The sequence below is a fragment of the Lepisosteus platostomus genome, chromosome 16, assembly GCF_059453375.1.
Source record: "Lepisosteus platostomus isolate fLepPlt1 chromosome 16, fLepPlt1.hap1, whole genome shotgun sequence".
NCBI classification, from domain to species: domain Eukaryota; kingdom Metazoa; phylum Chordata; class Actinopteri; order Semionotiformes; family Lepisosteidae; genus Lepisosteus; species Lepisosteus platostomus.
In genome coordinates this window covers 13,125,497-13,150,543 of record NC_142626.1, presented here as the reverse complement: position 1 = coordinate 13,150,543, position 25,047 = coordinate 13,125,497, and the positions used below count along the sequence as shown (strand labels likewise).

General features: G+C 42.2%; 1 protein-coding gene and 1 long non-coding RNA gene across 2 annotated transcripts in view; one reads left to right on the top strand and one right to left on the bottom strand.

The window, feature by feature from the left end:
• LOC148646899 (protein NLRC3-like) overlaps positions 1 to 25,047 on the top strand; it is a 1,251,308-nt gene that overhangs the window by 668,985 nt on the left and 557,276 nt on the right. The window lies entirely within an intron of this gene.
• Positions 5,415 to 16,183, bottom strand: LOC148646907 (uncharacterized). Its single transcript, XR_015927672.1, has 2 exons — positions 15,213 to 16,183; positions 5,415 to 5,780 (listed from the first exon to the last, which is right to left on the bottom strand). It is a non-coding gene; the product is annotated as an uncharacterized LOC148646907 (long non-coding RNA).

The following is a 25,047-nucleotide window of genomic DNA, read 5'->3' as shown; positions in this document are numbered from 1 at the left end:
TGCTAGACAGACGGCCTGAACGGCTCGTAGACATGGTCCCCAGCCCCTGGCTACCTCGTCCAAGGATCCAGAGTAATACCCTACCGGGCGGTACCTACCCCCACGTTCCTGTGTTAGTACAGCTGTCCAAAATCCATTCTTTTCACTTACGTAGAGGTAGAATGGTTGATCTGTCTGAGGAAACCCCAATGCAGGAGCCTGTAACAGAGCTTGTTTTAAATCATTAAAAGCATGTTCAGCTTCAGGACTCCAAGCAATAGGATCAAGGGACCTCCCTCCCCCCTTTAATAGGTCTGTAAGTGGTTTGGCCCTTTCAGAAAAAGCATCAACCCAATTTCTATTGAAATTGCACAGACCCAGAAATGATCGGAGCTCTCTCACCGTATTGGGACTAGGGTGTGTTCGGATTGCCTGGGCCCGATCTTCTGTCAATTCCCTTTTTCCCTGACTAATCTTTTGTCCCAAGTAAATTACGGTGTCTAGGCATAACTGTGCTTTGCTATAACTAGCCTTGTGTCCTTTTTTAACCAAATGGTTGAGAATAATTTGGAGGTCCTTCTTGTGGGTTTCCTCGTCAGGAGACGCGATTAAAATATCATCCACATATTGGATAACGACGGAGGACACTTGAGGCAGCTCCCGGAGATGCCTCCGAAGTGCCATGTGATACACGGTGGGGCTGTTATGAAACCCCTGTGGTAACCTGGTCCAAGTATATTGTTCTCCATCTACAACAAAAGCGAACCAATCTTGTACCTCTGGGTGTAGAGGAACAGACCAGAACCCATTAGCCATGTCAATTACTGAAAACACCTGGTGCTCAGGGGTCAGTAGTTGAAAAATAGCAGAGGGGTCTGCTACTAAGGGGGTGAGACGGTTGATGTGTTGATTAGCTTTTGAGTAATCAACTGTGAATCGCCATGCTCCGCTGGCTTTCTTTACGGGCCATATTGGACTGTTGCTTGTACTATGTGTTTTTCGTACAATGCCTTGAGTCAATAGTTTTTGTATTACTGGTCGAACCCCTTCCTCCGCCTCTTTGTTGATTTTATATGGCTTTGTGTATGGCGGGGATTTCCCAGTAAATGTGGCGGGTTCCATATCCAGAAGCCCGCATTCGTCCTTATCCATAGTCCAAATTGAATGCCCTTTTAGTTCGTCTTTTTGGAGGGACCAGATGTTTACCTCCACCCTCTCCTCATGTACGGTTAATGTAACCCCTTGTAGGTATTTCAGAGCATCCCATCCCAACAGATCTGGGGTAGATCCTACCCACATGACAGCGTTAAATGTTACCTCCCCATCTCCTAGTCTAATCTTGAGTTCTTGAGTTTCTCTGAGTGTTATTCGATTACCCCCTACACCAGTGGCGTCCAGCTCCCTCCCTGTGAACATGACACCACACCGTTTGGCTGACTGTTCAGATAAACACGATAATTGAGCCCCAGTGTCCCATAAAAGTGACATTTGAATCCCATTAATCGTGCATTGTAATTTGAGCTCTTTTTCACTCAGTTCCTGAGATAGGCGTAGGGAGGCCACTAGGGGGAGTCCTAGTTTAAAAGCTCCCTGATAGCGCGTTTGTCTGCTTCGCTCAGCTCCTGTAATTGTGACAACAGGTTTTTTTGCCCCTCTCGATTCGAGGGATTGAAAGGGGGATCTCGGTATCTTCCAAACCTGCCCTCACTGGCTAATCGCTTTTTGCAATTCTTTTGCCAATGTCCGAAATTTTTACAATAATGGCACCGAGTTGTAATTTCGCCTTTTGGATTTAGTCGGGTGTCAGGGCCAGCTCCACCCTTCAGTATGGGGGGTGTCCACCCTGTTTGTATTGCCCGCACCTTGCCATACATATTTCTCTCGATTTGCCGTGCCATTTTAACTATTTCCTCAAATTGTTTAGTCGTATCTTGCCCTATTTCGGGCTCTTTTAACTGAAGGGCTTTGGCTATATCAGGCTTAAGACCGCCCAAATAAATTTGTTTAATCACAGCAGAGGCCTCGCTATTCACATCATCTTCGTCACTCAGTCCTGAGCATTCCAGCCAGAGTGTGACGAAGCGGTCAGTGAAGTCAGCCACATCCTCGCTTTCTTTTTGCTGACACGCAGATATCTTTTTCCAATCTGTCTTTGGTGGATAATTTTGTTTAAGCCATCGCCAAACCCATTCCCATCGCCCTCCCCTGCCGTTATCCTCACACAATTGTTTAAGTTCTCCGACACGCTTTTCCCCTGTCCTTCTGAGGATCATAGCGGCAGTCAGGGGGGAGATACCATAAGTATCTTTTAATTCCTGAAGCGCACTCCAGGTTCGCTGCATCCCTAATTTTGGGTGCGGTACTTCTCTAGCCCACCGGTCAATATCCTCCGGTTTTGGATTTGATCGTATTGGGGGTTCAGGGAAGGTAGGTGCGAGAACGGACCCCCTCGGCGGGGTGCGAGACGGAGTTAGAGTGGCGCTGTCATCAACGGCACCAGCCCCTGCTACATCAAGTCCTTTCCCACTTCGAGTGAGAGTACAGACCTGCGGGCGCCCTCCCTCTAACAGGGGAGACCCTGATCCGTCTTTATCACACTCATACCAAGTGTTATCCCAATCAGACCCCCCTTCTCCATATGGCCACTGAGGGAATTGATCCCAATTATTTTCGTTTCCTGCCTGTTTGTTCCCCTGTGGGAGAGCAGGATATAACTTAGTCGCCGGCTGTAGCACATTAACCAGTGCAGCGTGATCAGGAGTTAATTCCTTCTTTAGTTTCTCATTCTCCTGTACTGCCTCTTTTAGTTTTTTTTCTAGTACCTCTTTTGCCGCGAATAAATTATCTTTCCTCTCATTTAACGCTTTTATTTTTTCTGTGAACTCCTTCTCTTTTCTATCCCATTCTGATTTCTCCTTCATGCTAATCTGCCACCTCAGGTGTCGGCCGATCACCAGGGCTCCAGCTAAATATTTGTTTTTGTTCCAGTGTTCATACGCTTTTTTACAGGCATCTTCGCCCCAAACTCCTTCTGACAGACTCAGCTTCTTCCTATATTTCTCTTCCCTTTCAGTCAATTTACACTTTTCTGATATGTAATCAGATACTTCCACCACTTTCTCAAACACCCAATTAGCACACATGTTTGGTTTCTTTAAGATTTACTTTTGTCGTGTGTAAGGTAACAGCTCATTCAGTAGGGGGATGTTTTCACTTGGAAAAACCTGTGCATTACTGCACTCATTCAGCTAAGGGCGTCTGTTACCTCCGGATCCAAATACCTCCCAGAGACTTTAGAGAGGATTTACACCGCACTGTTCACAGGTAAGAAACGAGACCTCGAAAACCCCCTTTCTTGATCAGTAATTCACCATCCCCAGAACGCCAGCATCGCTGCTTTTGCCCCGGGGTGGACTTATGCACTGAGCTCAATCAGGGCGATTCTCGGGTCTCAACGTCCTTTAAATCCTGCTACTTAATGCTTTGCTCTTTTACTATGAGGTGTGTTTATGTTAGTGTCGTGCGTGTGTATATGTATTTCACAAACAAGGAAAACACCAAAAACATACATACATATATCTCTTCTACTCCTGTTTCCTTTAAAACAAAAAAAAACCACGCCACGCCAGAAACCACGCCACTCCAATCTGTGCATGATCAAGGCGTAGCTAATCTCAGGACCCCGGGCGTAATTAAAGCCCACACCAATCCTGGATTATACGTGCATTTAATGCACCACTCAGCTCCAGAACCCCGGGCGCAATTAAGGCCCACACCGATCCCGAGCCACAGAACTCCGGGTGCAATTAAGACCCACACCAGTCCTGAACTACGTGCATTTAATGCACCACTTGCTCTAGAACCCCGGGCGCAATTAAGGCCCACACCGATTCTGAGCCTCAGAACTCCGGGTGCAATTAAGACCCAAACCAGTTCTGACCTTCAGAACTCCGGGTGCAATTCAGACCCACACCAGTCCTGAACTTCACGGTAAGGGTCCAAAACCCGTTCAAAACTCCACGCGCAATTAAGGCATACACCAGCTTCGAACGCCTGTACACAATACCGCGAAACCCCTGCTAGACCAAATTCTGGGCTTACAGCAACCAACCCATTACATACACCGGTGCCTTCCCCGGGCCAGAGGAATTCAGAAACTCACGTTTACTCCGTCATCTCGGGCGATTCTTGCAGGGAGCAGAGATTTCCCAATCGGTCAGAGAGAGTCGGGACTTTTTTTTTTTTTAAAAAGAGGAGTCCTTACCTCTTAGTAATGTGAGCGCTGACCGTCTCTCCTGCCGATGGGAAGTTCTGCGCCTTCTGGAGCATCCGCCGACTACGCCAAATTTGTTGTAACAGAAGAAATAAGGTTCTTGATCCCGAGATGAAGTAAAACAGATGAGTTTATTGCATGCAAGGAAAAATAAAGCTGAAGTCTTGTTTCCCGCAAGAAACAACAAAACCGAAGTATTGTTCCCCGTACTGTTACAAACTTTTGGGTTATATACAGTTTTCTTCTCCGTTTCTGACGTCACTCGGTCTGATGGTAAAGAGGGGGGTTCATGGTATTTGGCCAGTTTACGATGTTCTGGGCAAATGGTCAGTTTAACATTACACCCAGGGGGGGGTTCCTAGCTGGCATCTGCAATCCTTATCAGTTAACCCCCTTTCCTGCCATAAACCCCAGCTTGTGACTTGGAAGTCTAAACCCCCTACAGAAAAGATTAAATTCAAACCCCCGTCTTCACATCTTTCTTCAGAAGCAACAGATGTCTTAGTGGCTTTCAAAATTAAATTATGCAGCAAACATCACATGTTCTTTTGTAACACACAGCTATCTGTGATTTCTTTTTATATTTAAGCTTTTGCAAGTGTTCATGCATTCCTCTTCTGCACTATGTCTGGTTCAGGTCCATCATGGACCTACAGAAGAACCAGCAGTTTCTATGGGAAAAACTGAAAACATGTTCAAACCATTAGTACCAGCCTAACACAAAGTGGACCCAGTTTACACAGTCAGCCCAAATCCACATCCCTCCAATGATCCCTTTATATAGACAATCTGCATACACAATCATCCACTCCACATACAGAAAGAATCTTATTACTGAAATTGTACTGTATGAGGGAGCCAGAGCAATCCCAGCAATCCATGGGCACAAGGCAGCTAGATGGGACTCCAGTCCATCACAGGACACATACTCACACCACTCAATTTTCCCAGAAGCCAATCAATCTACCAACATGACTGTGGGAGGAAACTGAAGCACCTGGAAGAAACCCATGTAAACACAAAGAGAATATAAAAACCTCACACAGATAGCATCCCAGAACTTAATTCTGGGTCCCAGTGCTGGGAAGCAATACTAACCAGTGTGCTACCATGCTGTCTTCCTAGGAATTAACTGCACAAAATAAAATATAAAACTTACATGTACTGTATGCAAAATCCAATTTTATTAAGACAAAATGTGCATAACAAACCAACAGAACTAATTATATATTTAAGACAATCTTTTTTAATTCTAGAGATTAGAAACAAACTCATACTCATCCAATTACACACTGTCCAGACCCAGAGTAGGAGAGAGACCTGTCTCTACCTTCCACATATACTAGAACACAATGGAAACACAGTCCTTCACACAGTCTGCTCAGAGGGGTTTGATCAGCAGGTCTGCAGACTGTGGTGTCTGATGAACATCTGGAGGATTTTGTTCTGTCTCTTTAAAGACAAGGAATTCTGCCACCTTGCTCCGCTAAGGAATCTTCTTCAATGTTAGGCTTATATCCACCAGGTTCTGTAAGAACAAAAAAAAACACAATGAATGAATCTAAAAATTGAACTCTTGCAGATTATCATAGTTGTATTATTATTGTTAGTAATTTAAGGATTTGTGCATGACAGTGTTTATGGCTCATAATATTAATGCTTAAATCATATAATATAATGTCAGACTACATGTATTCAGAACCCATTGACACAACTCTTCCAACAGACACTAAAGCCAGGGACTGGAGAAATGGAAATGTAGTGCCAATCCACGTGATGGATAACAAAACTGAACCAAGAAATTATAGACCAATAAAGTCTAATTTTTATTACATGGAAGGTCAAATTATAAAAACTAAACTAGAGGATCACATACATGGAAAAGTCAACAGGGATTTAGAGAAGGTAGGTCTTACATAACCAAGCTTGGTAGTTCTTATCTAGCAACAATAGTACTTAACAAACAATGCATAGAGTATGATACCATGTATTTATATTTTCAGAAGATTTTTAATAAAGTTGAATATAAAATATTCTCAAATTGCAAGCAAAGAGAATGTGTGTTTGTATTGAGAATAATTTAATAAATAGAAAAAAGAGATAAGATAAGATATGAGTCAAATTGCAGTGTTGTAATTATTGGAGTACCACAGGGATCTGTAGTAGGACCACTACTCTTCTTAATTTATACCAATGATCTCTTCATGATACCAAATAAATTGGATTAGCAAACACTGGAATTAAAAAACATTAGATAGAAATTAATTGACAAACACCTGGCAGATTGTCTTTGTTTGTTGTTATGTTTGGCAGATACTGTTGTGAAGAGAATGATTGAGCCAGATGGACAACAGACAAGAGAAAGAAAGGGACAAAGTAAAAGATGAGCAAGAGAGTGAGGAGCAGGATTAAACATGTCAGACAAGGAAATGAGAGGGGAAGCTTTTCTTACAAGATCAAGTATCTTATATTTCTCATCACAGTTTTATTACTGAGCAAGGTGAGACACACTGAGATGAGGAGGACTTTAGAAAGATGTATCTGAATGTGTTGCCCTGTGTGGAAATAAATCCCACTTGCTCCCAATCAAAATCATGATCCCACCTGCAATATTGATTCATACCTCACTCAGATCTAAAAGGGGAACTGCAGTCAAAAATTCTTACACTGGGTTTGAATTATCCGCAACAAAATAAATTGATAGTATCTCAACATTTCTAATTTCAAATTAAGTACACAATCATGAACTCTGTGGAAGTACTGCATGGTTGCCATGTTGTCGAAGGCAGACGAGAATCAGCTGGTCTCACCAAGGTCAAGAACAAGATTTTGTACAAATTGCGCCATAAACCCTGCCCTTCTTGCTCACTAGTCACTGCAAGTGAACAAGAAATGAAATGAAAATAAATATGAGTGTGTTTTAGTTGGTTGGCAGGTTTCTTTTTTTGCAATACTTAAAAGAAACTAAAACATGTTGTCTTGTGTGTGTCGGTTTCATGAAATTATTTAGAATTAACATAGTAGCAAAATTTACTTGGCCTAAAGCATGCCTCATTCGGAATCACAGACAATGATGGCAATATGGCACGATTCATACATTGACACTTCGTCTGTTTTGTGATATAAATTGGAGATTGTTATGATACATGTTATCGTGTACTTGGTAGTGTCCTTATGATTTGAAATGCACTCATTGTTGCAGTTCATTATAATCCCACAATGTAAAAAAGGCATCACAGTTCCCCTTTAATATTCAAAAAGCACAGAGTATGCTGCGTCGAAACACGGTGGACATGGCACATCATAGCGCATGCAAATTGAAATATGATATAATAGTATCCAGAAGCACCTTGTAAAACCGCCAGGTGGAGCTAAAAAAGCTTAACCTCTCATGTACAGCATTTGAGTTGTCGCCAGAAAACAACTGGTTTGGAATCCTGGACACTGCTGAGGGACAATCTTTTTCCAATTAAGAATTTAAGTTGTATACTCTTTAGATTTTTAATTATTTTTAAACTGTTTATTACAGCATGTTAATCATTAAACATTAAAAATTCGGTATATTTTATAAAAGCAAGATTGCTCAGTTGGACAAAAGTACACAACCTTCCACCTTCATCATAAATATTTTATTTAGCATAAATATTTTATGCATCAAAGTCTTTAACTTGGTAACTTACATGGGTTCTGGATTTAAGGTGCTTGTTCTAACATTATTAAGTTTATGCTCTATACTTCATAAAAAGTTATAACATTTTATCCTTTTCTAAGAATAAGTAGTAAGAACACCACTTGCTTTTACTGTAAAAATAAAAGTTGTACTGATTTAATACCACTTGATAGTAATATTAAAATGGAGTTGTGTAACTAAGCACCTAAAATATTTTGGAAACATATTTTGGACATTTTGGAAACATTTTGACATTAATTTTTTAAAGCTTGTATTGTTCTTATAGTGGTAATGGAGAACATACTGTAATAATAGTATGAATAATAAATGACCTTGGACAGGCTGTAAGCTCAAAGCATTACCGTGGTCCACTTTCTTTGTAAACGTCTGCATCAGTTTAACTCATTCACCCATGATTACATGAAAACATTTTGCCTGCCCTTTTCAGCTACAGCTTAAATATTAGTGGCGTAATGGGTTAGGCAGGTGCCTTGTATGGTAGAGGTTGGGGGTTCAAACCCAGATGTCACCATGAGTTTTCTTTTGACAAATAAACAGTTCTTTGAAAAACTAAAATAGCAAATATTACGGACACTATACTGACATTTTTTATATTTCTAAAAATCACAATATTTTTTAAGCTAAGTGATTTATTAATAACAAAGAATAATTTCAAATTGCTTGTATTTTCAAATTGTATTTTATTTGGGGTGACTTGTCACTCACTGTTTTCACAACCTTCAATTTATAGAAGAGTGTTGCACCCCACTGTTTCTTATATAAATTAGACGGTTCGGTTGTCATTGTTGCTCTTTAACATAAGGCAACCAGCATTCAAATGTCCTGTTTTCTTAACAACTCGTTTTTCTGTACTTTAAAACTTGAACAAAGACGTGTCCCATGCATACAGCGCGATGTTGTATGAGATGATTTTGATGAATTATTATAAGTGATGGTTTCATGATTTAGGATTTTTTTAAGTTAAAGGAGGGAAAAAAGAGGGCTGTACTGTCACTGCGCTGCAACCGGTTTGTACCATCTGTGTGCCTGCTGTTCATTACAATATTAATAACGAATGACCATGGACGAGCTGTAAACTGAAGAGTTAGAGAAGACACGTTGAGTCTGGTCTTTTAAGCTTGGAATTTATTCTTTACAGTGATACTTTTGGCTATATTTTTTACATAGCCGGATGAGTAAAACTAGATTGGATTAACAACTGGAGTAAGAAAAGATATTTCATACGTACTTTGAAACCAGATGGCTTTGGAACAGCGGGTTGCGAAAACCGGCTAGGAGGGGCCGGTATTTTGATTTTCCTGCGCAACCATATTCGCTACAATACTACTATGAATCCCTGAGGCATACCGTTAAAATTTCGGAATTTGAAAAAATATTTTTTTGCTGAATTTGCACGAGAGACAAAAGTACCTTTTGAGAAGTCGTGTCCTGCTTGCAAAGTATCAGATGTTGACAAACAGCTAATTTTGCTTGAAGACTTTAAAATTTGTACTGTAGCTTTATTTAATTGAGCAGAAAGTCACCTTGCTCTTACAAGCGGCTCCGTTAAGTAGTTTGTGTTAACACATCACACCCTCTGAATGAGTTTTAATCAACTTGGTCTGTCAGTGAAAAAAATGACCGCGGGCACTTTTCCTCCCCCTCCAGTGCGAGATGACAATGCGGGAAACGGGTGTTTTATTTTACTGGGAGTGTGAACATTGAATGAGCACTGGGGCGTACAGTGAGACTAACACAGTGAAAACACAGTGATATTGCTGAGATGGATCGTTTTAGTAAATATGTTAACAAATATCTGAATTTTTGCAAGATAAAATTGTATCCAGCTGTGAATCAGCTACAGTACGTGACCTTGCCCCTGTGAAATTGTGGGAAAGTGGTTTAGTGGGCAGAATTTCTCACAGTGTAGTGACCATAGAGTGTTTTAATACACTGTACGGTATAAAGCTTTTTTTAAAATGTTTTTTAATGTTTGTAATCACTATTCTTGCAAATACATTTTGTATTCAGCTTGCTTCTGTGTGCTAGTTGGTGGGCAAACATTCGAAGTGAAACTTCATCCACAAGGAGTGTGGCAGGGAAGACCGCACCAAACTTTTTCAACTCTGTATGTTGCCCCAACCTTTTTTTTTATTTGACACTTTCTGTCGAAGACGCCTCCCCCCTCTCCCTTCCCTCTTCCTGCCTCACCTGTTCCCACTTTGAACCATTCTGTGTCCGAATCGCGGCGGGTGAGAGAGTAGGGAGAGAGAAAAAAAGTGAACCCTGTTTTTTTTTATAGTCAGATTTACAGTAACGTATGTTTGACCATAGTCTTGCAAATTAATGTTTTTACAAGATGTGGTAGTGCAACAATTTATCACAGTGCGAATTTTAATAATAACAATAATAATTAATTATTAATGCACCTGATACCTGACTTTATTTAGATGTATATAAAATATTGAACTGTGACATAATAGTCAGAAATACACTCCGCCTCTTCTCTGACTGAGCTCAGTTGGCGGTGTGCTGTTTTCTCAACCACCTGGTAATTCGTTTCACACCAAGGGAAGACAGGAGAATATGATTGTACTGTATCTGTATGAAATGCGTGTTGTGTTTACAAAATTTAAGTGTTTAAGATGTTTAATTAAAAAGTTAAAAAAAACTTACAGCTTACACAAAGAAGAAACAAGGAAGAAAAATCGCCTGATTTTTGTGGATTTCGTGTTTTTAACTAAACCCGTTTTTATGAGTTTTAAAACCATGCAATATCTATTTAAGGCACACGTTATTGTTTCCTATTTTTGATTTTCTTAAAATTTAAAGAATCGGTTGCCCATCGGGCCAAACGATATTATGTTACATTTTTATGTTTTTGAGAGAATTCAGAAGGCTTCAACTGATGCATACAAATATAGCATAATGCCTTCTCGCGTTATAAAGTCACTTGCACCTGGGATCCGCTTTATTCAAACTAAAGTTTCTAAAAATACAACCAAGTACTAGATATTGTTTAAATAAAAGCTGTGAAATTTTTCACAAATCGCGATCTTTAAACCTGTAGGTTGCAGGCTCTGTGCCATTTGTTCACAAAGTTATTGACATCTGAAACATTGTGTCTCATAAATAGGTATTTTAATAAGCGAAGATTATGAAAACCGAAGAAAAAAATTACTCTGAAAAAGAAACTTGAAATTATTATTAGTAAATTAATACTGTTAATAATGATCAGACACATTATTATTATTTCAGTGGTATTGTTAATACTGCTTTGTTATTCTCGATTCTAATTACAATATATACAATTTCATTTTAAGGCTTGCGGCGTCTGTTAAATTGCCTCACTGAATAAAGTGTTTGGAATCAAACTGGTTGAACAGTTGAAATTATTCACGTTTGCTAATTCATATTTTTATTTCATTATTAATATCACTTAACATTGAATATGTTATAATATATATACAAAGAACACATTAGTATAGTGTACATAATACTTCATCATGCGTGAATGAGTCAAATTAAAAATAAAACATGGTTACAAAGAAAGTGGATTACAGTAATAGTACCAGCTATATAAATACATATATTTAGATCCTTAAATTAATATTGTTATTAATTTCTTTAGATTAGCTATTCCATATTATATTCCCTATTTAGCAGATTCTAAAAAGTATAATGTTTTTTACTGCGATAACAAGCACAAGTTTTCATAGAAAAGGTTAATCTCTTAGGGCTTTCCAGGCAGGTGACAAGGAGGAGCTGAAGCGAACACAGAAAGAGCTGAAGGTGAGAGCTAGGGAGAGCAAGGTGGCTTATGGGAGGAAAATGGAGGACAGGCTGAGGGAGAGCAATGTGAGAGAAGTGTGGAATGGCATGAGGAAGATCTCCGATACAAGTTGTCCAGCGGCCAACAGAGTGAGGGAGGCCTGGAGAGAGGGCCAATGAGACAAATCTTTTCTTCAACAGATTCGATACAGGGTCCACTGTCCATTCACCTCACAGGCCTTCACCCCAGACACCCTCTTCATGTCCTCAGTCACCCCATCATATGATCCCTCCTACTCCTACTCCATCTTCCCCTGCCCTCCTCGGCCTATCCATCACAGCTGACCAGGTCATAAGGGAGTTGAGGAGACTCCATGCAGGGAAGGCAGCGGGTCCTGACGGTGTTAGCTCCAGGGTGCTAAAGATCTGTGTGGACCAACTGGGTTCAGTGCTGCAGTACATCTTCAACCTCAGCCTGAGATTAGAAAGGTTCCAATGGTACTGGGGCTCCACAGGGGACTGTCCTTGCTCCATTCCTGTTCACCTTTTACACCTCTGACTTCAGGTACAACTCTGAGACATGTCATCTGCAGAAGTTTTCGGATGACTCTGCAATTGTGGGGTGTATTAGAGAGGGGAGGGAGGAGGAATATAGGAGCTTGATTACCAGTTTTGTGGAGTGGTGTCATCTTAACCATCTCCAGCTTAACACCAGCAAGACCAAAGAAATGATCTTTGACTTTCGAAGGAATAAGTCTCCGCTGAACCCTGTTTCCATCCAGGGTGAGGACATAAATAATGTATGACCATTATCAATTCTTGTGAGATACTGTGACTGAGGTGGAATTTGAGAAGAGCTGTGCTGCCCAAAACCCATGTATGGCACAACTACGGGGGAAGATGTAGCTTAGATGCTTATTAATCATTCTGAGGAAAGAGGAAATGACACGAATGAAATATTTTCTGTGACAACTGAAAGTACCCCTGCTATGGTAGGAAAACTGATGTGATATATGATAAATCTTTCTAGTATTTCTCCAATGCATGGATGTCATGTCACTCAAAGCACTGGGATTTAAGGCTCTAGGTACAGACAACACATTTTCTGTTTTCCAGGGACAATCCAGCATTAACTGTCTTTAAACCACTTAAATGAGGAATGGTTATTCAGGGGCTTTAGTTCATACTCCCAGATGATATACAAAGAAGGCAGCATAGGATCTGAACTACATCAACATCACTGTAACTACAACTACATCAACATTGTAAATAAACAATTATACACTTCAGAGTCACAGTTACCCAGAGCCTATTCCAGGAAGCACAGGACACAAGGCAGGACTGAACCCTGGAAAGGATGCCAGTCTATCAAAGGTCACACACTCACACCAGTGCCAGCTTTCCCAGAAGTCTATTAACCTGCCACCACATTTGTGGACCGTAGGAGAAAACTGGAACACCAGACAAACATGGGGAGCACATACAAACTCCACACAGGCAGCCACCCAGATTCAAAAGAGATTCAAAGATGAGAGATAAACAAATTGATAAATATTGCAAACCTAACTCATTTCCATAGCTTCTTCCTTTCAGATGTATATAAAATATTAGAAAAAAGGAGGAATATAAGAGATAAGGGTGAGATTCAAATTGAAAGGGAGGCTGGCACTCCCATAGCAACTGAAGAATCTAAAAACATTCAAATCTGCATAAATCCAATAATTCAAATTCCTGGAGAGACTCATTAGAAACTGGTTAAAGCTAGACAGACCTAGTGTTCAAATCTAGAAGAACTCTATGATTGAAATTTCAAGAATAAAATTGCCTACAGAATTAAAAATCTACGACATATACAGTATATATTTCAAAAAATGGGAAAGGTTGTGTTTTGAGCATCTCAGTTGTAAGAAAACCGGCTCAGGGACGCCAAATATGTAATCATAGCCGTAGCAAAATTAAATGTAGTGGCTCTCTGAAGGCACCAGTTCTGTAGGGTTTGGACATTTACTGAGACAATTATTAATTGTAGCAATAAATCACAAAGTTGATTCTTTTGATGGCTTTAGAATCCAACCATGCGAGATAACTCAAACAACACGCACACACAGGTACTAATACACGAGGATACATTTATTAATACATAGAATATGCATATAAACTAACAGATCTTATCGAGAGGGTTATCAGAATACAAAAGATATATATTCAATCAGTTACAAAGTGTTACACATATCAAGAGGACATAGGTTCAGTATATCATTCATTAAGACCGTTTCGTAAATGAACTTGGTTATAACTTCTACATTAGATACTCAAAACAAGTACATAACTCTTAGGAATTAAATTGATATCAACTGGTTGGGATAACAATTGAATTCTCGAGCTGTAATGCATTGAAGTTGAATACTCATCCAATTTCTGGGGATTCAGATCTCCTGCGGGCACAAAGAAACAGTTGCAGGCTGTTGCTGTCCAATCCGCGCTCTCTGGCTCCATGCCAGGCTGTGCTGTGCGGCTTGCGACGGTGCGCTGCTGATGCTCACTGTTGGCTTTAACTAGCAAAGTTTGTGCACAAGAGAAAAGATGACTGTGGGTCCCAGCAAGTCAGGAAGAGGACCTGTTCGTTCCTGATGAAGAGCTAGTTCTGAATAGTGATTCAGCTGTCCACAGTTCCGACCTGTTCACGAGGCCTGCTGCTGGTTACTCTCTGGCAACCTCCACTCTAGATTCTTAGAACAAAGGAAAGTTCTGGCGCTCGGACACACTGGCCGTTCCGTGGTTGTCCGGGCTGAGTCTCAGGATGGTCAGGAGGCGCGCTGCGAGAATGTCCTGCCCTTGGGAGCCTTCTGCTCCTGGGCCGTCCTGCCCTGGAATTCTCCTTTGAATTCCCTTTAGAACAGTCCACAGAATCCTCTCCAGAATCTTACTGAATCTTACTGAATCTCTGTGTTGCCTGTTTTTACCTAGAGGAACTTCAGCTCATTGATTGGCTGAAAGTTCCATGGGCATCAGAGTCCCACGTGGGTTACTCGGCCCTACCAGTCCCTGATTGGTTGATCAAGGTGAGATATGAGTCATTTACTCCTGACACCTAGGAATGCAGTCCAGATGTCCATCTGGCACTCCCTAGACAGATAGGCGCCAATGGATGACCATTGATCATGATAGCCAGGCTTAGCTAAATGCATCCCCCTTTGGGAGCGTGTTTCTTATCAAAAGAAAACATCTAAAATCAGCCTGCATGAATAGTTTCTCTGTGGCTGCACCACAGAGATGAACAGAGAAATGGGGCCTCATTTGGGAAAGCCCAGAACACTTAATTCTTTCTTATTATTAAGCCTCGCCGCTACACAGTAATTATATGTTTACAAAGAGCCCCAAAGACAAGAACTTGTATAAAATTAGACAAAAAAAAATATTTTCTAGGTGCTATATTTTGATGCATGTGAAAAACAGAATGCTGTGAGTCTTAACATATCTAAATAAAACAATAAAAAGAAATCACCAGTGTTCACTTACTTCAGTGTTGTTAATTTACAGTTGGGATCCCTCAGAGCTGCAGACAGCAGTTTCACTCCTGAATCCCCAAGGTTATTGACACTCAGATCCAGCTCTGTCAGACTGGAGTGTTGAGACTGAAGAGCAGATGCCAGATCTTCACAACATCTCTCTGTTAGTTTACATCTCCACATCCTGCAGACAAAAAGACAGGAGCACAGCTGAACATCTGTACAGCTCATCCGCATCTTTCTTTCCAAGTCTTCACTACAACACCCAGCCTAGCAATAATATACAACATCATGTCATTATCCATATCAGAGTGTCCATGGATGAGGATGATGAAGATAACAGCTGCTTAAATTTTGGGTTCCAGAAGGAAAAAGAAAGATTAGAAAAAAACTATCAGGAAGGGAGACAGTGGGAAACAGGGAGACACATGAAGCTACAATGGTTGGAATAGGGAAATAGAATGATAGAGACTTAGACTTTTAACCATAATAAAAATTGTTTCACATTTTATAGTGTCTTGTTAAAGTTAAAGCTTTGTTGTTATTCTTCATATAGTTGAATTAATACAAAATGTAAATTAACAACACTGGAGAAAGAGAACTGGAGATTTTGATTGTTATTTGTAGATGTGTTGAGGAAAACAACATTCTCTTTTGAAGAAAATAAACAATTTAAACAAAAAATAAGCAAGGTTATAAGTATAACAACGCATAATCAAAATTAGAAGCAATAAACAATCTGGCAAGGAATCAGCCATGTGACTGCATCTACTTTGTATGAGTCATGAAACTAAACTTCAGTACAAAACAGCAGGTCAAGAGAGAGTGAGTCCATATGAACCAGAATTCTGCCTCAGACTTTGTCTGCCACAGGGGACATCTTTAGACTTGGGATCCATCTGTACATTTCACTTGAATACTATTAATATTAATACAGTTGGACTCCATTGTCAATAGAGTACTGTACATTAGTTCTGTTAAAATTATGGTGGGTAGCTGCGTCAGCATGCGTAGGCTGCAAAGGAACAAGTAATAGGTTTATTCCATGCTGAAAAAAAGAAGAAAGAGAACACAACGTTTCGGCCGTGGAGCCTTCTTCAGGTTCACACCTGAAGAAGGCTCCACGGCCGAAACGTTGTGTTCTCTTTCTTCTTTTTTTCAGCATGGAATAAACCTATTACTCGTTCCTTTGCTGTTAAAATTATTATTATAATGTGTGAGACAGAGTCAATTATGTTTGAGAAAACAAATCAACTTTATTATAGCAAAAAAAACACAGGGGGGCAGAGGTGCATATTTGTTTTCCAATTGGGAGGGGAAAGACAAAATTAAAAGACCCCGCCCCCCCGACAAACTGACTGACTAAAAAAAACAACTAGATAGGCTAGAAAAAAAGTATTCCGTGTCCTACTCATATCTCCCCTAACTAACCAAACCAAAAGAAAAAAAGAAAAGCACACAACATGTCTTTCTTCCATCCTTTGGGATCCCCCCTTTTGCTGTTTCATTTTCCCCTTTTAAATGCTTCTGCCTCATTTGCTTAATATATTAATTGGCAGCACCCAGAGAAAAAGGAGAAAACAATTAGGGAAAAAAATAACTCTCCAACTGAGGACCATAACAACCATTGAAATAAATTCCAGGTTAGTTAGAAAACTAACCACGTTTCTTCATGATACTGTGACGTCACAGTGGTAGTGACCCCCCATGAACAGGCGTGTCCACCACTCCAGACACACCCCTCAAAGCTTGCTGGGGAACGGTTCCACATTTTTTTGCAATCCCTCTCCTTTTAGAGTGTGATGTACTCGGGCCCCTCATCATGGCACAAGAGCATGTGGCACACATCCTCAGAGACCTCTGGGTCCCCGGCTCGCAGACTCTCAGGCCCTGAGTCTCCAGCTCACTCTCCACTGTCCTCGCTATCTGATCTCCTCCGAGATCATAATGTAGGTCCCTCACTGAGCCAAGCCCTTCTGTCACAGATTCCTGGACTCAACGAGCCTGATCTCTCACACGCCCTCCAGCTAGTCCTTTCAGGGAGATGACTCCCTCTGCTCCGAGTCACCACAGGGAGCCTCCTGCTCCTTTCCTGATCTGGAGCACCCTGCTCCCACATGACACTCACTGGTCCCCTCTTGGCCAGTCAGCGCTCCAACTTCCAGGTCCTCCTCCAGAGTCTGATGTCCTCACTTGACGCCACCAGGCTGAGCCACTCACTCACTGTCTCTAGAGACTCACACCCGCACTCAGACCTCTCACAGTAACAACCCGGAGTCTCTTTTCATCACATCCCACTCGTATTGAGACTCAACATACTTTCCATTATAAAAAACAAATACACAACCTCCTTGGATCCTCACTCTGATGCCACGATGTGTATACACAGCACAGGTCTGCCTTGTCAGTGTCACTGCCAGTAGCTCACTGATAATAATAATGGACATTTTCAGAATTTTATATTTTATTTTTTTATTTTGAAAGGCTAAGAAAACCTTCTCAGGTCATTAATGTCACTAGCTGTACTGATGGAAATACATATCAAGGCTATGAAGTTCACAGATAGAGTGAGAGAGATGTGTGACCAAAATCATGAACTCTGTGAAAGTACTGCATGGTTGCCATGTTGGTGAAGGAAGACGAGAATCTGCTGGTCTCACCGCTGGCAAGAGGAAGAGTTTGCGAGGATTGTTGTCAGGGTTGACCCGCTAACCCGGTTGACCTAAGGAGCAAGACGAGAGGCGAAGTTGGGTTCCGAGGTCAGTGAGGAAAAAGGCCAGAGAGAGGGTATCCAAACCAGAGTGGGGCTAGGCTGAGGTCGAAGTCGAGTAGGCAAATCCAAAGGTCGAAGAGGAGAACAACAAGTGGGGTTTCCAAGTCCGTAGGGTGAGACAGAAGGCGAAGTCGAGGCGAGAGTTCTGAGGTAGGCAGCGTAGAGTCAGAAGGCAAAGAGTAACAAAGGCGAGGCTGGTGAACAAAAGTACAACCAATACTGGGCGAAGAGCAGAGGGATCAGAAGGGTTTAAGTACTGTGCGCAGAGGAAGGTGCGTTGATTGAAGAAGTGTCGTGGTTGGCTGATCTGGAGGGACGGTGTCATTTAGCTGAATTCTCGGGGCTGGAGTGTAATTAGTGCGGGTGCGTATACGTGTGAGAATGCGGTGAGTGGAGGGCGTGACAGTACCCCCCCCTTCACGGGCGGCTCCGGACGCCCGAGTGGTCTTGAGGAAATCAAGGATGAGTGTACGGTCCAAGATATCCTTTTCAGGGACCCAGAATCTCTCCTCTGGTCCGTAACCCTCCCAGTCGACCAGGTATTGCCGTGATCCCTTGTGCCAACGTGAGTCCAGAATCTTGTTGACAGTGTAGGCAGGGAGGCTATCGATCAGGCAGGGGGGAGGAGGTGGGGGCTGCGGTCTGGAAAGAGGGGAGCAATAGAAGGGCCGCAGGAGGGAGAATCCTAAGTGAGGGAGGGAGAGCCAGATGGTAGGATACCAGGGTAATTTGGGAGAGGATGCTGAAAGGACCAATAAACTGAGGACCAAGTTTCTTAGAGGGTTGACGCAGGTGAAGATTCCGGGTAGAGAGCCCCTCCTAAGTCGAGGAGCCGGGCGCCTGTGGCGGTTGGCAGCCGCAGTGTACCGTAGGGAGGTCTTCTGAAGAGCAGCCCTGGCGGACTTCCAGATGGGGCAGAGTTTAATAAAGTAACTGTGAAGAGAAGGAATATTCCTGGTGAGAGAAGTATTGGAGATTAGTGAGGGTTGATATCCCAGGGAACAGAAGAAGGGGGACATTCCGGTGGCTGAGGTGAGAAGGGAGTTGGCCTCTGGGTGATAGCCAGAGGTGAGTGAAACTGAGGTGCCAAGGGACTTACAAAAGGCTTTCCAGAATCTGGAAATAAACTGCGGACCCTTGTCAGAAACAATATCTCTGGGTATACCATGGAGACGAAAAATGTGCTGTATGAATAGGTCTGCCATAGGATTGTCCGAAGGTAAAGCAGGTAAGGGGATGAAGTGTGCTGCCTTGGAGAATCAATCAATCGCGACCATGATGGTTGTATTACCACAACTCTTGGGGAGGTCCGTAATAAATTCTACCGACAAATGAGACCATGGTCGATCCGGGACGGGAAAGGGGGCGCAGAAGACCAGTCTTCTTACATCGCGGTGTTTTTGCCCTAGTGCAAACAGAGCAAACCCGGACATAATCAAATATGTCCTGTTTCATAGAGGGCCACCAGAACTCTTGGCTAGTAAAGTCCAGGATTCGTTTGGAACTAGGGTGGCCTGCTGAGCGTGAATCATGTCCCCATTGTAGAACGGAAGAACGCAATGAATTGGCAACAAAGAGCTTATCGGAAGGACATTGTGGAGGAATAGTTGTGTTAGCGAGAGCACGTCTGACCTGCTGATCGATGGAGCTCTGGGCAACAGCGAGGATCTTGTTGGGAAGGATGATGGGTTCAGGATTCCTGACCAGGTCTGGAGGATCATGCAGGCAAGAGAGAGCATCAGCCTTTAGGTTCTTCAAGCCAGGTGTGTAGGTGATGACAAAATCTAACCTAGAGAAGAACTAGGCCCACCTAGCCTGTCTTGGATTAAGGTGCTTGGCAGACTGTATATAGGCTAGATTCTTATGGTCAGTAATAATAATAAAAAGGGGTGTTGAGCTCCCTCAAGCCAGTGTCTCCATTCCTCTAAGGCCAATTTAATGGCTAGCAGCTCTCGATTACCCACATCATAGTTGACCTCAGCAGGAGATAGTTTCCTAGAAAAGAAAGCACAGGGATGAAGAAGATTCTTCTCACCATAGCGTTGAGAAAGGACAGCTCCAACTCCGTAAGCGGATGCATTCACTTCCACTACAAACGGGAGGGAGGGATCCGGATGATGCAACAGGGGAGCTGTGGTAAAAAGGTGTTTAAGCTTATGAAAAGCCTGGTTAGCTTCTGGGGTCCATCTACCGAAATTGGAACCCTTGCGGGTGAGGCAGTGATGTGAGCTGCAATAGAACTAAAATTCCGGATAAAAAGTCTGTAAAAGTTAGCAAAGCCAAGGAAGCGTTGAATCTGTTTTAGAGTGTGAGGAACGGGCCAGTCCTGGATAGCTGAAATCTTAGTTGGGTCTATCTGTACATCTTCAGAGGAGATAACATAGCCGAGAAAATTGGTCTTGTCCATATGAAAAGAGCATTTCTCCAGCTTGGCGTAAAGATTATTTTCAATAAGGCGAGACAGGACCTCCCACACATGTATTACATGCTCCTGAAGGTTAGAAGAAAAAATTAGGATATCATCTAAATAAAGTAGTACGGACTTCTGAATGAGATCCCTGAAGATATCATTCATAAATGCCTGAAAAACTGATGGAGCATTAACGTGTCCAAAAGTCATCACAAGGTACTCGTAATGCCCGTGGGTGGTCATAAAGGCAGTCTTCCATTCATCCCCTTTACGGATCCTGATAAGATTATAAGCTCCACTGAGATCCAACTTGGTAAAAATGGACACTCCATGTAATGATTCTAAAGCGTCTGGTATAAGAGGGAATGGATAGCGGTTCTTAATAGTGATTTTATTAAGTTCCCTGTAGTCAATACAGGGTTGCAGAGAGCCATCTTTCTTGTTAACAAAAAAAAACATGCGCGTGCTGGAGACGTGGAGGGACGAATGAAACCCGACTGCAGAGATTCCTCGATGTATTCCTCAAGGGCTGCAGACTCCACCCTAGACAGTGGATAGATACGCCCTCTGGGGGGGGAGGAATCCAGGAAGTAGATCTATTGCACAGTCGTAGGGGCGGTGTGGAGGGAGGGACTTCTGTTTACTGAATGCAGAGCGCAGCTCCATGTACTGAGACGGGATGAGGGAGGAGTTGTCCTGTGGGGGTAGAGCTGAGGAGATTCTGATAGGGAGACGGCAGCATGACGACAGGCAGCAGGGGCTCGAGGAGAGGATCTCATTATGTGACCAGGAAAGGTTTGGATCGTGTTTAAGGAGCCAGGGATATCCTAAAAGAAGCAGGAGTGAAGGAGAATCCAGGATGAGAAATTGGATTTGTTCCACATGGGTGACGCCGATGGTGAGGGTGAGTGGAACAGTTTGTCGTTCAATCAAACCAGGTGACAGGGGTGAGCCATCCAGTGAGTGAACCGAGCTAGGCGGAGATAAGGGTACAGTGGGGATCTTCCATTTCTTAACGAGAGAGACGTCTAGGAGGTTTTCCGTGGCACCTGAATCAATAAAAGCGGAAAGGGAGATTTTAAAAGAATTCCAAGACAAAAGCACAGAGAGAGACGGACCTGAAGGCACAGTGAAAGGAGAGGAACTGCTGACCGTAGTAGAAATTGAGCGCGCATATCGGGTACTGGAAGGTTTGGTGGGGCATGCAGAAAGGAGATGTCCTGGAGAGCCACAGTAGAGGGACAGTCCTTCCTGATGGCGTCTGTCTTTCTCCTCCGGGGTGAGTCAGGAAAGAGATACTGCAGGTTGTCGTGGTTGGAGAGGAGAGGTCTTAGTGTCCTCTTGAAAACATTCCATCTTCCTAGCCTGAAGGTGAGCATCTAATTCTACCACCTGAGAGATGGCGAGATCCAGCGAGTGAGGGCTAAGAGGAACAAAGATTAAATGGTCCTTCAGTTCCTTGGAGAGCCCTTTGCGAAACTGGCTAATAAGAGCTTTGTTGTTCCAGGCGGAGTCGATGACCAGAGCCTGAAATTTAATTATGTAGTCTTGTAAGGATCGTGCTCCTTGTTGTAATGAGGACAGGTGGAGATTGAGGAGGTCCGGGCAGGCGAGAACGAAAGTTGATCGGAGCTTTTCAATAAAGAGATGATAGTCCGAAAGTTCAGGAGCAGCTCTAGACAGTAGAGCTGTAGCCCAGTCCAGAGTCCTATCTGAAAGGAGCGAGATGACAAATCCAATCGCCTCGTGATTGGAGGGGGAAGCGCTCCAGATGCATCTGAATGCATAAACAGCACTGAGCAATAAAACTCCAGCATTTCGCAGGATTCCCGTCAATCTTATCAGGAGGGATCAGCGGCAGGGCTGTAGCAAGAGGCGAGGCAGCTGCGGGAACAGGTTGCGGAGCCGGTGCGGAGCCGGTGGAGGAGTGGGAGTAGGATTAGCCGAGAGCCGAGAGACCCGATCAGTGAGGAGCTGAAGGTGGGTCAGAGCTTCCGAGTGCTGGTTGATGAGGGAGGATACAGATTGTAGGTCCGAGGGGTCCATGATTAGCGCCCGGTATTCTGTCAGGGTCGACCCGTTAGGTAAAGGGGAGGATGGTCCCTATGCAGTACCTAAGGAGCAAGACGAGAGGCGAAGTCCAAGTCAGGTTCCGAGGTCAGTGAGGAAAAAGGCCAGAGAGAGGGTATGCAAACCACAGTGGGGCTAGACTGAGGTCGAAGTCGAGTAGGCAAATCCAAAGGTCGAAGAGGAGAACAACAAGTGGGGTTTCCAAGTCCGTAGGGCGAGACAGAAGGCGAAGTCAAGGCGAAAGTTCTGAGGTAGGCAGCATAGAGTCAGAAGAGTAACAAAGGCGAGGCTGGTAAACAAAAGTACAACCAATGTTGGGCAAAGAGCAGAGGGTTCAGAAGGATTTGTGCGAAGAGGAAGGTGCGTTGATTGAAGAAGTGTCGTGGTTGGCTGGTCTGGAGGGACGGTGTCGTTAAGCCGAAGTGCTCGGGGCTGGAGTGTAATTAGTGCGGGTGTGTTTACGTGTGAGAATGCGGTGAGTGGAGGGCGTGACACTTGTGATATACAACTGGCCCTTCCTGCTCACTAGCCGCTGTAACCGAACATGAAGCCAAAACTTGAAAATAGATATGAGCGTATTTAGTTGGTTGGCAGATTGTTCTTTATTGCAATACTTAAAGAATTAAAAAAAACACGTTGCCTTGTATGTGCATGTTTTGTGAAAATATTTAAAATTAATATAGTAGCAAACTTTGCTTACTCTAAAGCATGTTTACAATGTAAAAGGGACAGTTTTGTGTCATCAGAAATTCTGTTGCCTCATTCTGAATCACAGAAAATGATGGCAATGTGGCACTATGTATACATTGAAACTTCATCTCTTTTGCAATATAAATTGGAGGTTATGTTATGGCACATGATATTGTGTACTTGGTAGCTTTGTTGTGTTTGAAATGTACTCATCATTGCAGATTCATTATAACATTGAAATGTAAAAATAGCATTGCAGTCCCCCTTTAATATAGGAAAATATTTCATGTGTCAATATTTAAGGTACAAATAAAACCAATAATGAGTTAATATGAAACATTTTATGAGCTAATGCATATTGAAACATTCATAGTTTTAACAGTCTATTAAATAAAAGCCCCCGAACCAGTGGTTGACCTACAGATGCAGCCATTCAAAGTGCTCAGTACAGACACATACCGGAAGTAATTGGCTACGGCGTAGTGCATCGTGACGCGCGATGACGCAAAATACCGCGGTGCGTGATTGGTTGACCGACAGGGGCACTCGTGGTCCGTTGGTCTGTCGTAGAAAGACTTACTGTAAACGTCTTTACTGTGCCCGTTGTAGATATTGAATTTTACTACTGAAGGGAAATCTTAGTAGCTGAGCATAAAAAGAATAGGAGCATACTGCAACGCGTGTGAAGGCCATAATTTTGGAACATAAACATACAGTATATAGCTGGTCTTGGTACTTTAAAGAAAAAAATACACACCAGTATTCCATTTCTCCCTAAACATTGTAAGCTTCAAAGTCTTTAACTAACGTGATTCCGGAGTCAACAAGCATACTTTTAGAATTTGATTAAAAGGGAATATAATATGGAATCGCGTATCTCAAGAATTTAATAATGGTATGATGATATCCGTGTACTGCGACAGGGCTGTGTAGGGCTGTTTCGCCTGCCTGTTCATGCAAGCTGTCTTGTACCCTACTGGTCTAGGTGTGTGACTACCCACTGGCAGGTTGTGTGTTCAAATCCAGCTGGTGCTGGACTTTTCATTTTTATTTATTTATTTTTTAATCGCGTAACCTAAACATATTACCATATGCAAACTGTACTGTATACAGTATGTATATGTATATTTAATGTCTTAACTGTGCCCGTTTAAGTATTGAATATTCATATCTAATTTTACCACTGAAGGGAAATCTTAGTAGCTGAGCATAAAAAGAATAGGAGCATACTGCAACGCGTGTGAAGGCCATAAACGATATTAATTTTGGAACATAAACATACAGTATATGGCTGGTCTCAGTACTTTAAAGAAAACATACACACCAGTATTCCATTTCTCCCTAAACATTTTAAGCATCAAAGTCTTTAACTAATGCGATACCGGAGTCAACAAGCATACTTTTAGAATTTGATTAAAAGGGAATATAATATGGAATCGCGTATCTCAAGAAATTAATAACGATATAATTATATTCATGTTGCAAAAGAACTGCAACGGACATAAAAACTCCATTGCTTTTAACAGAGCGTTCCATAATTTCTAACTACGAAAATGCCAGGTGAAAGGATTTGTAAACATATTTTGTTAAAGCAAGTCAGTTTTTTTCGCAACACATAAAATTAGCCTTTGTCACTAATGAAGCCACTAAATAAAGACATAAATATAGAAATCTTAAGATTTGTTTTATTTAATGTTGGTAGCAGGATGAACTGTCAGAGTGTATATTTTGTCGCAGAGTTGCTGCAAGATGTTAACAGTGAAAAAGGTATTTAGAAATGAGTTATTTCAAGATGAAAAAGAAAACGTACACGAAACATGGTTTCATTATGACCAGAATCAGTCTTGAGATATTTTTAACTTGATTTACAGTATTTGAGAGGTATGTCTTAACACCGATACT